Source organism: Jaculus jaculus, chromosome 7 (assembly GCF_020740685.1).
Source record: "Jaculus jaculus isolate mJacJac1 chromosome 7, mJacJac1.mat.Y.cur, whole genome shotgun sequence".
Lineage (NCBI taxonomy): Eukaryota > Metazoa > Chordata > Mammalia > Rodentia > Dipodidae > Jaculus > Jaculus jaculus.
This window is the reverse complement of record NC_059108.1, coordinates 48,852,156-48,865,933: the sequence shown is the minus strand read 5'-3', so window position 1 is coordinate 48,865,933 and position 13,778 is coordinate 48,852,156. Positions and strand designations below refer to the sequence as shown.

Below are 13,778 nucleotides of genomic sequence, written 5' to 3'. Positions count from 1 at the left end.
GACATAGTTGTCAGGCAAGCTGGGCTGTCAATGATCTGGCAGAAGAGCAGCACCTTGGAGAGCAGCTGAGCTAGCAAGGGTGTGTGTGCATTTGGATGGCTCCATTCCTCTTGGCCTGAGAGATGAAACCACCATCATTCTGACAGGCTTTGAAGCAGGTGCAAGACCACTGATTGAACTTTCCAGCTATGTAACATTAAAAGCTGGGTTGGGGAAATGGCAGCTGCTCAGCTAAGCCAGGCATTGGTGAGGGACTGTTTTCTAGATGGCCTGCAGCTGACATCAGACACAAATCATCATTGTTTATAAAGATGCTTCTCCTGTCACTAAGCATTTCACTGATAGACCAAAGGATTAAAGGACAAATGAACACAGTGCTTAGTTTGGTGCTTTACTTACTCATAGTGTAGAATTTTTTTGGAAGCATAATCTGAAGCTTCCCAATTTGTGTTATGACCAGCTGCTTTTAACCTCCTATATTAATGAGCAGTACTTAGCCAACTTCTAAAGTGAATCTAAGGCCAAGAGATCATTGTTTGCTACAACAAATGATTCCTACACATTATTTTATCCACACAGTAGTAAAACTCTTCCTTATAATAGTTTCTTCTACTATTAGAATGTTACTATGGACATTATTACTTTTGTCAATTAAGAATTCATTTAAAAAAAGAGTTAATTTTTTAATTCATAAACAATGTTGGGCTGGGCTGGAGAGATTGCTCAGTGATTAAGGTGCTTGCCTGCCAGGCTCAACTACCCAGTACCCACAAAAAGCCCAATGCACAAGAAGGCACTGGCATCTGGAGTTCATTTGCAGTGACTAGAGGCCCTGTCATGCCCTTTCTCACCCTCCCTCCATCCCTCCCTCTCTCTATTTCCATACATACACACACACACACACACTCGTTTGCTTTGCTTTTTCATTCCCTCTCTCTCATAAATAAATTATATATATGCATATATACAATTTTTTTAAATGTTACTCTTAGTTGGAAATGGTGTCTCACACCTTTAATACCAGGACAGGGAAGCCTGAGATAGGAGGATGTTGTTAATTTGAGGTTAGTCTGGGCTACAAAGTGAGTTCCAGGTCAGCCAGGACTAAAATGAGATCCTGCTTCAGAAAAAAAAATTAAGTAAATGTCACTTGTCACTCTTATCAAAGTTCAATGAAAACTAAGTTATTTCTGCTACTTAGAAATAGCATTTTCTGAAGTAATATTCTCAGGATATTATAGACTTTATGGACTGAATTAGAGGATCCAGTCATCAGTGAGCTCTGTAAGAATAAAAAATAAATTATTCCATGTTTTGTTAATGATGCCTGAAACTGGATCTAGAATACCATAGATACTCAAATATCACTTGTGAATTAAGCCAGGCATGGTGGCACATGCCTTTAATCCCAGCACTTGGGAAGCAGAAGTAGAAGGACTGCTGTGAGTGAGACTCTAACTCAAATATATATGTATGTATATATATATATGTGTGTGTGTATGTGTGTGTGTGTGTACATACACACATACATACATATTACACTTGTGAAATGAATGAAAAGGGCTGGTCATGATGGTAGGCAGGCCTTCCTAGGAACATGACTGCAGGTAAGAAACTTTAGATATTGGTGATGATCTCCAGAATCAAAATTTTGCCAGCATTCTTTTTAAAAAATATTTTATTTTTATTTATTTATTTGACAGCAACAGACAGAGAGAGAAAGAGGGAGGGAGGGAGAGAGAGAGAGAGAGAGAGAGAGAGAGAGAGAGAGAGAGGGAGAGAATGGGCACGCCAGGGCCTCCAGCCACTGCAAACAAACTCCAGATGCGTGTGCCCCCTTGTGCATCTGGCTAACGTGGGTCCTGGTGAGCGAAGACTTGAACAGGGGTCATTCGGCTTCACAGACAAGCGCTTAACCACTAAGCCATCTCTCCAGCCCAGCATTCTTAATTATGATCTAATAACAGCTTGTTTTCAAAGAAAGCACCTGAGAGAACTTAATGATTTTTTTGTTTTGTTTTGAGGAAAAGATGAAAGCTTTTATTCAGGAAAAGCATGAGCTGAACACAGCCAACCTGAGTTTTCAGGTAGTGGGCTTTATAAGGCTTCTTTAGTTGGGGGAAGGTGAGGAAGGGAAAATAACTCATTTGTTAAGTTGAATAGTAAAGGTTCCTTTAGAGGAGAGCTAAAATAGCCAGGGTGTGAGACAAGAACAATGACCTGGTGCCTTAAGAGTTAAGGGGGTAAGAAAACATAACCTGAGAGCATTATTAGGCTAGGAAAGAATAATGGCTAGGCAGGTTTCTTGTGGAATGAGGATAATCCACTTCATTATGTGTCCTGCTCTCCTTGGTGACTCCATTTTGGGAGCCTGTCCTGACCTAACATTGAAGCCTGTTGATAAGAAACAAAGGTTAACTTTTTCATACTGACCATAGGGACAATGAGTTCTTGTGGGAGAAGCTAGATAATGCAGTTGATGGGTCTCCCTTCAAAGCAGTTGATGAGGAGGCAGTTTCATGGTGGATAGAGGTAGCAGAGTGGTGAGATTTATAATGAGCACCCTCTGCAGTGCCAGCGTAGCATGTTGTTACAACTTGGTCCTGAGCAAGGCAGAGATTTCTCTTGTATCATCCCTATATTGAGTTGACTTTGGGGCAGTTTCTGGTGACATCTATAATAGAGAAGGTGAGGGAGATGGGCTCTGTGCACCCTGTGTGAGGACAGAAGGAAGAATTAAGGTGCTTGTTACCCTTGTCAACAGCTACAACATCAAAATTCCAGGCACAAGGAGAGCATAAGCACTCAGAGATGAGGGACAGCAGGCTTGGGGCAAGAGCAAGAGGACGCAGAGGGGCATTGGTGTATACATGATGAGCATTTTGGGATCAGGGGAAGATAAGAACATGAGAGAGTTTAAGTTTGATAGCGTCTGTAGGGGTGGCATTGTACTTATCCTTGGATGAGGTAGGGTAAGGGCTAAGGAAGGAGGGGGCCTGAGGAATAGCTCTGAATCTGACTAAAGCAAGTGGAAGGAGCGGGGGCCAGGGTAGGTGATGTTCAGAAGTAACTAGGAGCAGGCAGAGGCAGAAGGCATGAGTTAACGCCAGAGTTTAGTATTGTAAGCCAGCCTCAGACAGGCAAGTCTATTAGTTTGAATCTTTGTTTTCTATTATAGTTACACTTTTCTTACTGCGTGACTAAGACCATGTAGGCTGCTAGAATTAACTTTATATATTGGAGGTCAATAATCATGCTGCAGGAGAGACTTTTAGGGACGTGTGAGGAATTCTATGATGCTAAGCATGGTCATCTGCTAGGATAAATAAAGGCTGTCCTGACAGAGTGGCTCTCCTTCATTTGGGAAGCCTGGAGGACTGATTTTCCTATGATGTGACTCTCCTGTTGCAGATACACTGACCTGGAATTCATTTCTGGGTCTCCATATCCTTTCTGATCAAGAATATGGGTAACTTATCAGAATCTAGAAGTTAGTAAGTGTCCCATCATCTCCTGTGGCCTTCTGACCTGGAAGTAGGAACCAAAATATTAGTTATCCTTTTAACTCAAATGTTTTCAATTGAATTTAACTTCTTCATATGGTTATTACTCAGAAAGACTGTACATATCTGATTATAAAACAGATTAGTTAAAAAGGTGCAGAACATATCTAGTTAGCAAAGCAGATCTGGTTAGAGAATGATACTATAGTTTTTAAGTCATTCTGATTAATATTTAAGCTTAGTTGTTAGGTGACAGTGTAAGATATATCTGGAACATAGAAAGCATACACATTCTATCTTCTAAGTTTTGTCAGTTATAAGTATATGTAGAACATTTTAGAAGCCCTGAAAACAAAATTTTATCAATAAATTTAAGTCAATTGATTTAATCTAGAAATTATAAGCCAGGAAAAGACAAGACAGTATAAAAACTTGGCATCTGTGTTTGAAAACAATTTCAGCTAGTCTGTATACCAATGCAAGTACCAATTACTCTCTAGACTGGAAGCAGAACATAAATTTAAGATTTTTTTTAGGGCAGACAACATGTCTTAAGTATTGATATTTCTATAATCAGTGAACTTAAGATACCAGAAAGGAGACAATTAATTAAGTGAAACCTTGACTGAGGCTGATTATACATAGCTTAATAATAAAATAAAAGCTGGTCATTGTTGAGTAAAGCAAGCCCGATTTTAACATACTGTGCTGGTTTGATTCAGGTGTCCCCCATAAACTTAGGTGTTCTGAATGCTAGGTTCCAAGCTGATGGAGACTTGGAAATTAAGGCCTCCTGGAGTGGGATTATGGTTGTTGTAGCCAATTTCCTCATGCCAGTATTTGGCACACATTTCTGTTCCTGTTGTCCACCTTACCTGGGCCAGGGGGTGATGTCCACCCTCTGCTCATGCTATTGCTTTCCCCTGCCATCGTGGAGCTTCCTCTAGAGCCTATAAGCTAAAATAAACCTCTTTTTCCCCCACAAACTGCTCTTGGTTGGGTGATATCTACCAGCAATGCCAACCTGACTGCAACAGTAAAGTAGCACCAAGGAGTGGGATTGCTGCTAGATACCCGACTGTGTGGCTTTGGCCTTTTGGAGCTGATTTTCAAGAGGAATGTAGAAGGATTTGACCTTGGCCTAAGAGATGCCTTGCAGTGCTGTAAATACAGCTTGATGGACTATTCTGGTCAGAGTTGAAAGACTTGAATGCAGGAAGAACTCTGGATTGTGAAATTTGGCTTATGAGGGTGAGAAAGAGATTTGTTTGGACTGGACTAGCAGTTTGTGTGAGGCTCACTGTTTTGCCTGGGTTCTGAGAAGTTGTGCAGGGTTGTTTTGCATAGAAATGAACTAGTGTGAACAGAGGGATATGGCACAGAAAGAAAATTCTTTGGGTGAGTTGTTGCCTGTTCAGCTACAATTGCAAGATTACAACCTTTGAAATTGAGCCAGCTGACCTGCACTGGGGCAACAGGAAGGATGTAGACTCTTTCGAAGGGGCCTGACTGCTCAAGCACTGTCCTGTTCTTCAGTCTTCTTACCCCCCCCCATACCCTAGATTAACAAACCGGCCCCCTACCTGGCAGTGGAGTATAAGAATTACAGGAAAGAGAGAGTCATTGAGTTTGTAACACGATCTTGTGTTTTGAAATGTCCATGGGCAGTGTTAAGCAGGTTTGGTGGATGCCTGCATGGAAACCCAAAGGAGCCATGAGTATGAACTGTGGATTGCAGTGGAGACCCAGTGGAGCTTCCAGGACCATAAAATGGCTGCTAAGGAAAGCTGCTGGCCCCCACAAAGTTTTCCTGGACTGTGAGTAGCCTAACTGAAGGGGCAGAATTGGAATACCAGAGATTTGTTGCTGGTTAGCATTATCAGACTTGGAGATTTGTCACTGGCTAGAGTTGTTGGACTTGGAGCTACAGAGTTTGGTGTTTGCCCTGTTTAAATCATGTATTGTTTGAGTATTTCTTTGCTAGGCCCAATGCCATCTTTTGCAGTGTGAATGTTTATTCTGTACCATTATAGGCTTTTTGAGGTTAGTTTTTGGTATTATGGCTCAGTTAAAAGATCTTGGAGTATGGGGATGTATGAACATCATTGAAATTGATAAAAAAAAATCTATGGGGAATTTTAAAGTTGGATGAGTGCATAGCATTTTATATAGCATATGGTTATCAGTTTATGGAGGCCAGAGGCGGAATGTGGTGGTTTGATTCGGGTGTCCCATAAACTTAGGTGTTCTCAATGCTAAGTTCACAGTTGATGGAGATTTGGAAATTAACACCTCCTGGAGGGAGTATATTGTTGGGGGCAGCTTATGGGTGTTATAGCCAGTTTCCCCATGCCAGTGTTTGGCACACTCTCTTGTTCCTGTTATCCACCTTACATGGGCCTGGGGGTGATGTCCACCCTCTGCTCATGCCATCATTTTCCCCTGCCATTGTGGATTTCCATATATATGTATGTGTATACATATATACATATATATATATATATATATTACAATATTTAGCACTTTTAAAAGCTAAATAAGAGGTCCACCTAATCTATAAGTCAGTTTCTGAAATTAATTCAGTTATATATAACATACCCAAACAATAGAGGAACTGGACTAAACTGCCATGATCTAATGAAAAAAAATACAAGTCTCATGGAAAAGAGAGAGAATGGGCATGTCAAGGCCACTTATCAGTGCAAACAACCTCCAATGCATGCTCCACTATGTGTGTCTGGCTTTGAAAATAAGCATGTTTAACTGCTGAGCCAGAAAGAAATATTTTCAATCTCCAAATCACACACAAGATTTCATGACACAATCTATAACTACTCAAACCTTAACCTACTCTATAATTCTTCCTGTGGCACTCTGGTAAGCTTACTCATACCTTCATCCACATACTTTTACCTCACAATCTATATAATCTCTCTGTAATAATTTTTCATCAAACATTTAACATTCAACATTTAAAGTTTCCTCTCCAGTTTATCTTTTCTAGTCAACTCATCTCATAACTACAGACAAAAAATTTTATTGCCCTTACAATAAGACTTTTAATATGACCATTTAAGGTTTTATTTTATTTTTTGAGGTAGGTTCTCACTCTAGCCCAGGCTGAACTAGAATTCACTATGTAGTCTCAGGGTGGTCTCGAACTCACAGCAATCCTCCTACCTCTGCCTCCCGAGTGCTGGGATTAAAGGCATGCGTCATCACTCCCAGCAGGTGTGGTTTTATTCTCAAGTGGTCTTTTGAAATAACCTTTATATAAAAGAGTAGACTAGACTTGACTTATGCTATTTACCCAGAATAAACATGTATATCTTATTATCTGTTGACTTTGGAACTTCGTTTCTTATAACTTTCTGAAACACATTTTTTTTTAATATGAAAGCAGATTGGAACAGTGTTAGAAATTTTTTACAAACTCAGAATCAAGTACTTTTAAATTTAAACATAAATCGTGAGGCTGTTATCTGTTAACAGTTCCACAGAAGTGTAGAAGAATAAAGTAAACATAAAAAACAGTTAAAAATTTCTTGTAAGAAGTCCCCATCTGTTCACAGTGACTTGGCACTAATCATCATGGATGCTGGGGCCAGGATCCTCAGATTCCCTGTGCCTGCAGCCGTCTGACCCTGCAAGGTAGGGAAGCTAAGAAAGAGCCATTAGGGATTATCCTGGGGCAGCAAAAACCCCATAGAGACCTGTGTCTTGTCTCTCTGTCCAACAATGAGATTTGTGTGTTAGGCTTCCCCTCTTACTCCCAGGGCCACCTGGCCATCTACAGATGAAGCCCTTTAGGGGAAAGCACTAAGTAACACATTACAGGTGCATCTGCCTGAAATGGTCTAGAACTTACTTCTGGCCTCTAGGGAACACAGTGGGACAGCATAACTGATGTTCCTTCTGGGGTACACTCAACAGTAACAGTTGGCTATGCCATCTAGTACAGTGGGTTTGGTGGAGAACATCCCCGACAGTGAACTGGCACTGTTCAGAATAGAAATCATTTTATAGCCTTAGGGCTGTGAACCACATATTTACTCACACGCATTCATTCATTTTAAGTGCATTTTTCATACAGACTCTAGACAACCATTTCCCTTTACATATTCATTCATGCAGAAGCTATGCACTTCCATTTAAAATTTTCATTCTTTTTTTTTTTTTTCTTTTTTCTGAGGTAAGGTCTTGCTCTAATCCTGGATGATGTGGAATTCACTTTGTAGTCTCAGGGTGGCCTTGAACTCAAGGTGATCCCTCTTACCTCTGCCTCCTGAGTGCTGGGATTAAAGATATGCACTACCATTCCCAGTTCTTAACTATTTAAAACTCTAGAGACCAAAATCAAGCCTTACTACCAGGCAGGGGGTCAGGAGAAGCTAAGAGAGCTGGAGGAGCCAGGAGGAGCTGTTGGGGCCAGGTCATCTATGGCATCTGGGTCAAAAGCAGAGGGTGAGGATGAGTATGGGGGAGGGTTGAATGAGGGCAAATTCCTGAGACCTTGGCTAGAAGGACTGGTGAGAAGAGCAGGTAGAGCAGAGAGAAGGCCGTGCACACAGAGTGAAAAATGCTTGAATGTAGAATATTTCAGAACACCTGCCTGTATGTTGGCAGGAGTTTTTTTTTAAATCAGTGGGAATTTGGAAATTAAAAATTCTGTTCTGAGGCCATTTGAAACCATTGTCCAACTTGTACTGTGGCCAGGCACACTTGCAGAGAAAGATAAGATGATGAGGTTTGATGTTGTTCAAGAGTTGTAGAGGCTTTAAGTTCTTAGGGAAACAGGGAAAGAGCAAAACAAGGATGAGAGAAAGGAACTAGGGCTTAAGCTGGGTTTACACAGAACACCAATGTGACCCCCTCTGGCTCCTTAGGGTGAATGGGGTCTGCACCTCCCACATGGACAGATGACATACAGGTTGCAACTGTTGGCTTTTTAGCCTGTTAGTGGGCAAGGTGGGTGACTGTGCTCCCAACGGCATAAGCAGCTATCAGTGAAAGATGAGACCTCATAAGGTTGAGGGAGAAGAGGAAGGGTGAGAGCATCCCAAGATGGTGCAACCAAACCAAAAGGCTCCCCTTAGGGTATGGTAGATGAGAGAATAAGAGACCCGGAGGTGGCTTGAGAGTGTGTCTTTCTTGAGACCTGGAGTTGTCACCGAAAAGTGGGCTAGGAGTGTAGCCTGGCATGCTGGCATGGCCTCCAAGAGAAGGGATTAAACCCAAAAGCAGGCCAACCCAAGAGGGACACTTAATGAGAAGGAGGAAAGAGGGGAAGAAGAGCAAGGCTGAATTGTGGTGGGTGTGAAAGTTGGTATGGGGCAGAGATGGTCTGTAGCCTTCAGAGGGTCAGTGTCAACTCAGTGGTCTGGTCAGGGGAAAGGAGGTTTGGCCACCCATGAGGACAACTGGAAGCCTCCTATCTGAGTCAGGGCACCAAATGTAAGGTTTGGGAGTGACCAAGACCACATAATCCACTCTGAGGCAAAGATGAAAGCTTTTATTTGGGAAAAGCACTGGCTGCCAGGGCTGACTCACAAGAGAGGAGCACAGCCCTTAACTATTTTTTAGTACCTATTTGTTCTAGTAGGAAGTCAAGAAACAGAGTTTGTGGTCATACTTATATCTCGGAACAACTTTTCTGTTTTGAAGAAGCAGATTTAGGAATTGGCCTGGTGTCTATGTACATATTTATATGTAAATAAAGGTTTAAATGCAACATCCAAACAAGTCCATTGTTGAAGCACTAATTACCCATTTACTTTCTAAACTGAGTTAGGTAAGAGATATAAAAAGCTGTTGATGTGTTTTATTCTGCCAACAATGTTTTTTGTTGCACTGGTATTGACTCAATTAGATATTAGCCTGTGTACTTCTAGTTCTAAGGAGTTTTAATCCAGAAGGAATATTTGTATTAGTACATATTTAACTACTGACCCTAAGTATTTTTCCAAATTTCACTTTTAAGTCTGTTAATATTAGATGTGAAAGTCAAATAAAAAAGAAGCTTAAGCTGGGCATGGTGGTGCATGTCTTTAATCACAGCACTCTGAGACAGAGGTAAGAGGATAGCTGTGAGTTCAAGGCCACCCTGGGAATACCAACTGAATTCCAGGTCAGCCTAGACTAGAGTGTAACCCTACCTCAAGAAAAAAAAAAAAGAAACATAATAATAAAGAAGTTTAAATTTTATGTGTTTATGCTTAGTGTCATCTATATGATCCAGAAAACATTGCTGTGGATGGAATACTTTTGATACAGTAGTTTTCATTGGGACATATAACCATCTAAAAATCTTTCCTAGACATTCATAGACCTCAGCAAAAGGATGCTGCAGCTATGTGATTAACTTAGTAGGCTTGTCTATGCACAGACATTTCAGCGCAGATACAGAGGCTTCTAATCTTAGAGAAAAGAATGTATATGGTGGAGAATCAAAGCACACAGTATTGAGACATGTAACAGAACACAATAAACATGGCAACCCAAAGAGGAAACTCAGTGAAATCTTGTAAAAATTTTGAAGATCAGTGAAGAGCCAAAAGAGAATTTGAGAAAGCATATGGCAAACCAAGCCTTTTCAGTACAGCTGATCCTGGGTGAGGAGGAAGAATATGGAAATTAAACAGCTGGAGCACTGTGAGGATGAGGAGTGTGGTTGTCCATGCCTCTGAAAGCCAGATCCAAGGGAGCATGTGACAGGAAAATAAACAGAAGGGATAATCAAGGGCCAGAAGTGATGCCGAATAGTGTCTTCTGTTTGGTTGAGCTGCAAAGCTATGTAAGTCTTACAGGGGGTAGGGGGATGAGGATTCTCTAGTGAATACTAAGATTTCCAAGAGTAAGTTTTACTCTGCCATAGGCAATGGAAAACAAGTCTGACATTTCTTAGACAAATTCTCATTCATCAAATTCCCTCCCATTTTCCCTCCTTGGCTTTTCCCTCTGTGTGGAGATAGTAACTTTTGACTTAAATGGCACTTTTTTTTTTTTTTTACTTTTATCTTAAAACTTTCAAAAAAGGAAGCACTCTTATCCTCACTCTTCATTAGAGGATGCCCATCTAAATTACACTACAAAACATTAAGCAGCCAGAAGAACTGAGGAATTAAATGTAATATAGAAACAAATATATAATAGAATGTATAGCTGAATATTTTTGTGAACTTGGAATATGGAATTATTTCCTTGGCTGAATCATATTTCACAAAGTTATATCCACCTGGACCTGTGACTGCCACCTAATTTGGACATTGCAGATTTAGTAAAATAAAGATGAGGATGAATTACATTAAGATGAGTCTCAATCTTCATATGACTGGTGTCCTTGTAAGTAGAGGACAAGTCAGACACAAAGATACACACAGGCAAAGACCATTTAGAAACAAACAGATCTTGCAATGATACATTTGCACAAGTAGGAATGCCAAGTATCACTTCCAACCATTGAAAGCTAGGATTCATAGGAACACTGACTTCTAGCCTCAAGAACTGTAAAAGAGTAAACTTCTGTGATTTTGTGGCATCAGCTTGTGGTCGGTCATTTGTTACACTTTCTAAGTACAATAGTTCTCCATTAACCACCCGGGATGTGCTCCTTAGCCCCTAAAAGCTGAGTGAAATCACATGGCACTGAACCCTATGTATGTCATGTTTTCTCCTAATGCATCCATAACTATGATGAAGTTTAATTTATAACCTTGGCACAGTGAGAGTTGATAAATGACTAATGCTAATATAGAATGAAGAATGATTATAACCACATGATGCAATGAAAGTTATGTGAATGTGGTCTATCCCTTTCTATCAAAGTATAGAATTTCCTGTACAATACTTTTGGATCATGGTTGACCATGGGTAACCGAGACTGTGGAAAAGCTGGAACTACTCTATAAAGAAAGGAAGCAAACATGTACAAACATTCACTGTTTTATGTAACAAAAAAATCAAAGCGTCTACATGTGAAAAAGAAGTGTGGCCCAAATTAAATGAGTAGAAGCTGAGAGAAATATTTAAGACATTTTTGTCAGAAAAGTTAATCTCCTAAGTATGTTAAGAGTACACAGAATAAATAAGAAAAATGAAAAAAAATCATTAGAGGCTACTGACAGTACTCTTATGAATGTTTAGGCCACTGCCTCTTGCAATGTACTTGATAAAATAAAAAACTAGAAAGTTGTGTTAAAGATATAAACAAGCAATTTATGAAAGAAGAAACAGAACTGTCCAATAAATACACAAATGTACTCCATATCTTGGTATTGATATACATAATAAAATAAACTATTTTTCTTAACAAATTTCCAAATAATGACAGCAAAAATGTGTGTGCAATTGTCATAAGTGCTTTACCTACTACTAATTAACACTTAGAGCAACACAATACTTCCTGGAAAAATGGCAGACTAGAAGCCTGGTCAGAGCTAGAGGATGAGTATTCAGGAGGGAATGGAAATGAAGACAGAGAGAATCGCTTTGCTAACTTCCCTACTCACAGACTAACCAGCATTTGCTTTTCACACCAGTAAACTTTCCCCAGAAACAGAGCTGGTCTCTCCCTGTGGCCACCACGGTCTCTGGGCCCACAGCCACATGGCCACTTTACAGATCAGGCTTACCTGACTGTGTCAGGGAACTGCCTGCAGAAGCCTGCCACCAGTGAACTGCGGCAAAGGGAGCCAGGCTGCCCACACTCTAACCCCAGCCACCATGTGGATCCGAGTGAACTTCCCCTAGGTGCGGCCCAGAGAATCTCAGAGAGTTACCCAGTGATTGAAAAGTAAACATGGAGCAGGCAATCGTAATCCGGAGAGTTCGAGGCTAGGGAACCAACTGTAGCCTGCCAAGCAGGGAGAATCAGTACTGTCCCACCATTGCCAGGGGGAGCTACAGAGCTGCTCTGTGCTATGGAACTGGACGCTCTGAGGGGCCCACACACACACTCAGGAGGGAGGGTCGTCCAAGTCCCACCCCCTCCCCCACTCCGGAAAGAGTGAATTACAGAAAGCATGAAAAGTCCCATCCCTGATTCACACAGTCTCGATTGTAATTGGCTGAGGTTGGGGTGTATGGGGGTTCTGGCCAGGGAACTCCTGCTGAAAGTAGAAAGAAGGGACTGGAGAGTTGGCTGTGGTTAAAGATACTTGCTTTCAAAGCCTGAAGACCTGGGTTTGATTTCCCAGTTTCTATGTAAATTCAGATGTACAAAGGGCATTTATTTATTTGAGCACACGAGATAGAGAGAGAGAAATAGAGAATGGGTGCACCAGAGCCTCTAGCCACTGTAAACAAACTCCAGGCACATGTGCCTTCTTATGCATCTAGCTTTATGTGGATACTGGGGACTCAAACCCCCAGTCCTTAGGCTTTGCAGGCAAGCACCTTAACCAGTGAGCCATCTCTCCAACCCAATAAATAAAAACAAATTCTAAAAACAGAAAGTAGTCTGTACCTACAGATATCTTTCTTATTTGGAGGAGCACATTGACTTAACCTGTCAGAACTGCTGAGATTAGAAGTCTTTTCCCTCATCTTTCCGGACTGACACAAATGACAATCCCTTGGGAGCAGAAATCACATCAATCCACTGAGAAAACCAATCAGGAGAATGCTAATAGAATAGTGTTTTCTATCTCACATTACTTCTATTTTTTAATTTAATGAATTAATTTATTTGTCTGTGTTTATAGGCATATCATGGCCTCTTACTGCTCAAATGAACACCAGATACTTGTATCACATTTTACTTCCAGCTTGCATAAATGAATGGGAAATTGAACCCAGGCTGGTAGGTTTTTGCTAGCAAGCATATTTAACCACTGAGTAATCTTTTCAGCCCCCAATTTTTTTAACTTTTCAGTTGTTTAGGATTTTTCCCAAATTTTCTTTCTAATATTTTATTACTCTATATAATTTTGTATGTGAATTGTTAAGCTACTCTATTTTAACTCTTATCTCAACCAAAAAAGAATTTCATGATCATCTCTTATTTTTCTACAACAAAAATGTTTTTTTTCTGTACTTCTAAATCTATAATAGTCTCTACTTTGTATCATATGTCTAAGATACATACTTTTTACTTTATTCATAATTTACTTCCTTTTTCTCCTTCCTCTGCTCCCACTCATTTCCCTACTTTTTTTTTTTCGTTTATAGATTTTATTTCGGAACAACAATGGAATTGTAAGTGTAAGCGATAGCTTAATAATATTACAAAATTACTGTTTGCTTCCTAAAGATAACTGTAAAAATAAAATTCTTATT

General features: G+C 40.3%; 1 pseudogene; it reads right to left on the bottom strand.

Annotated features, from left to right (window-relative positions):
* LOC101603797 overlaps positions 1-13,046 on the bottom strand; it is a 74,900-nt pseudogene extending 61,854 nt beyond the window's left edge.
* Between the last annotated feature and the right edge of the window lie 732 nt (positions 13,047-13,778).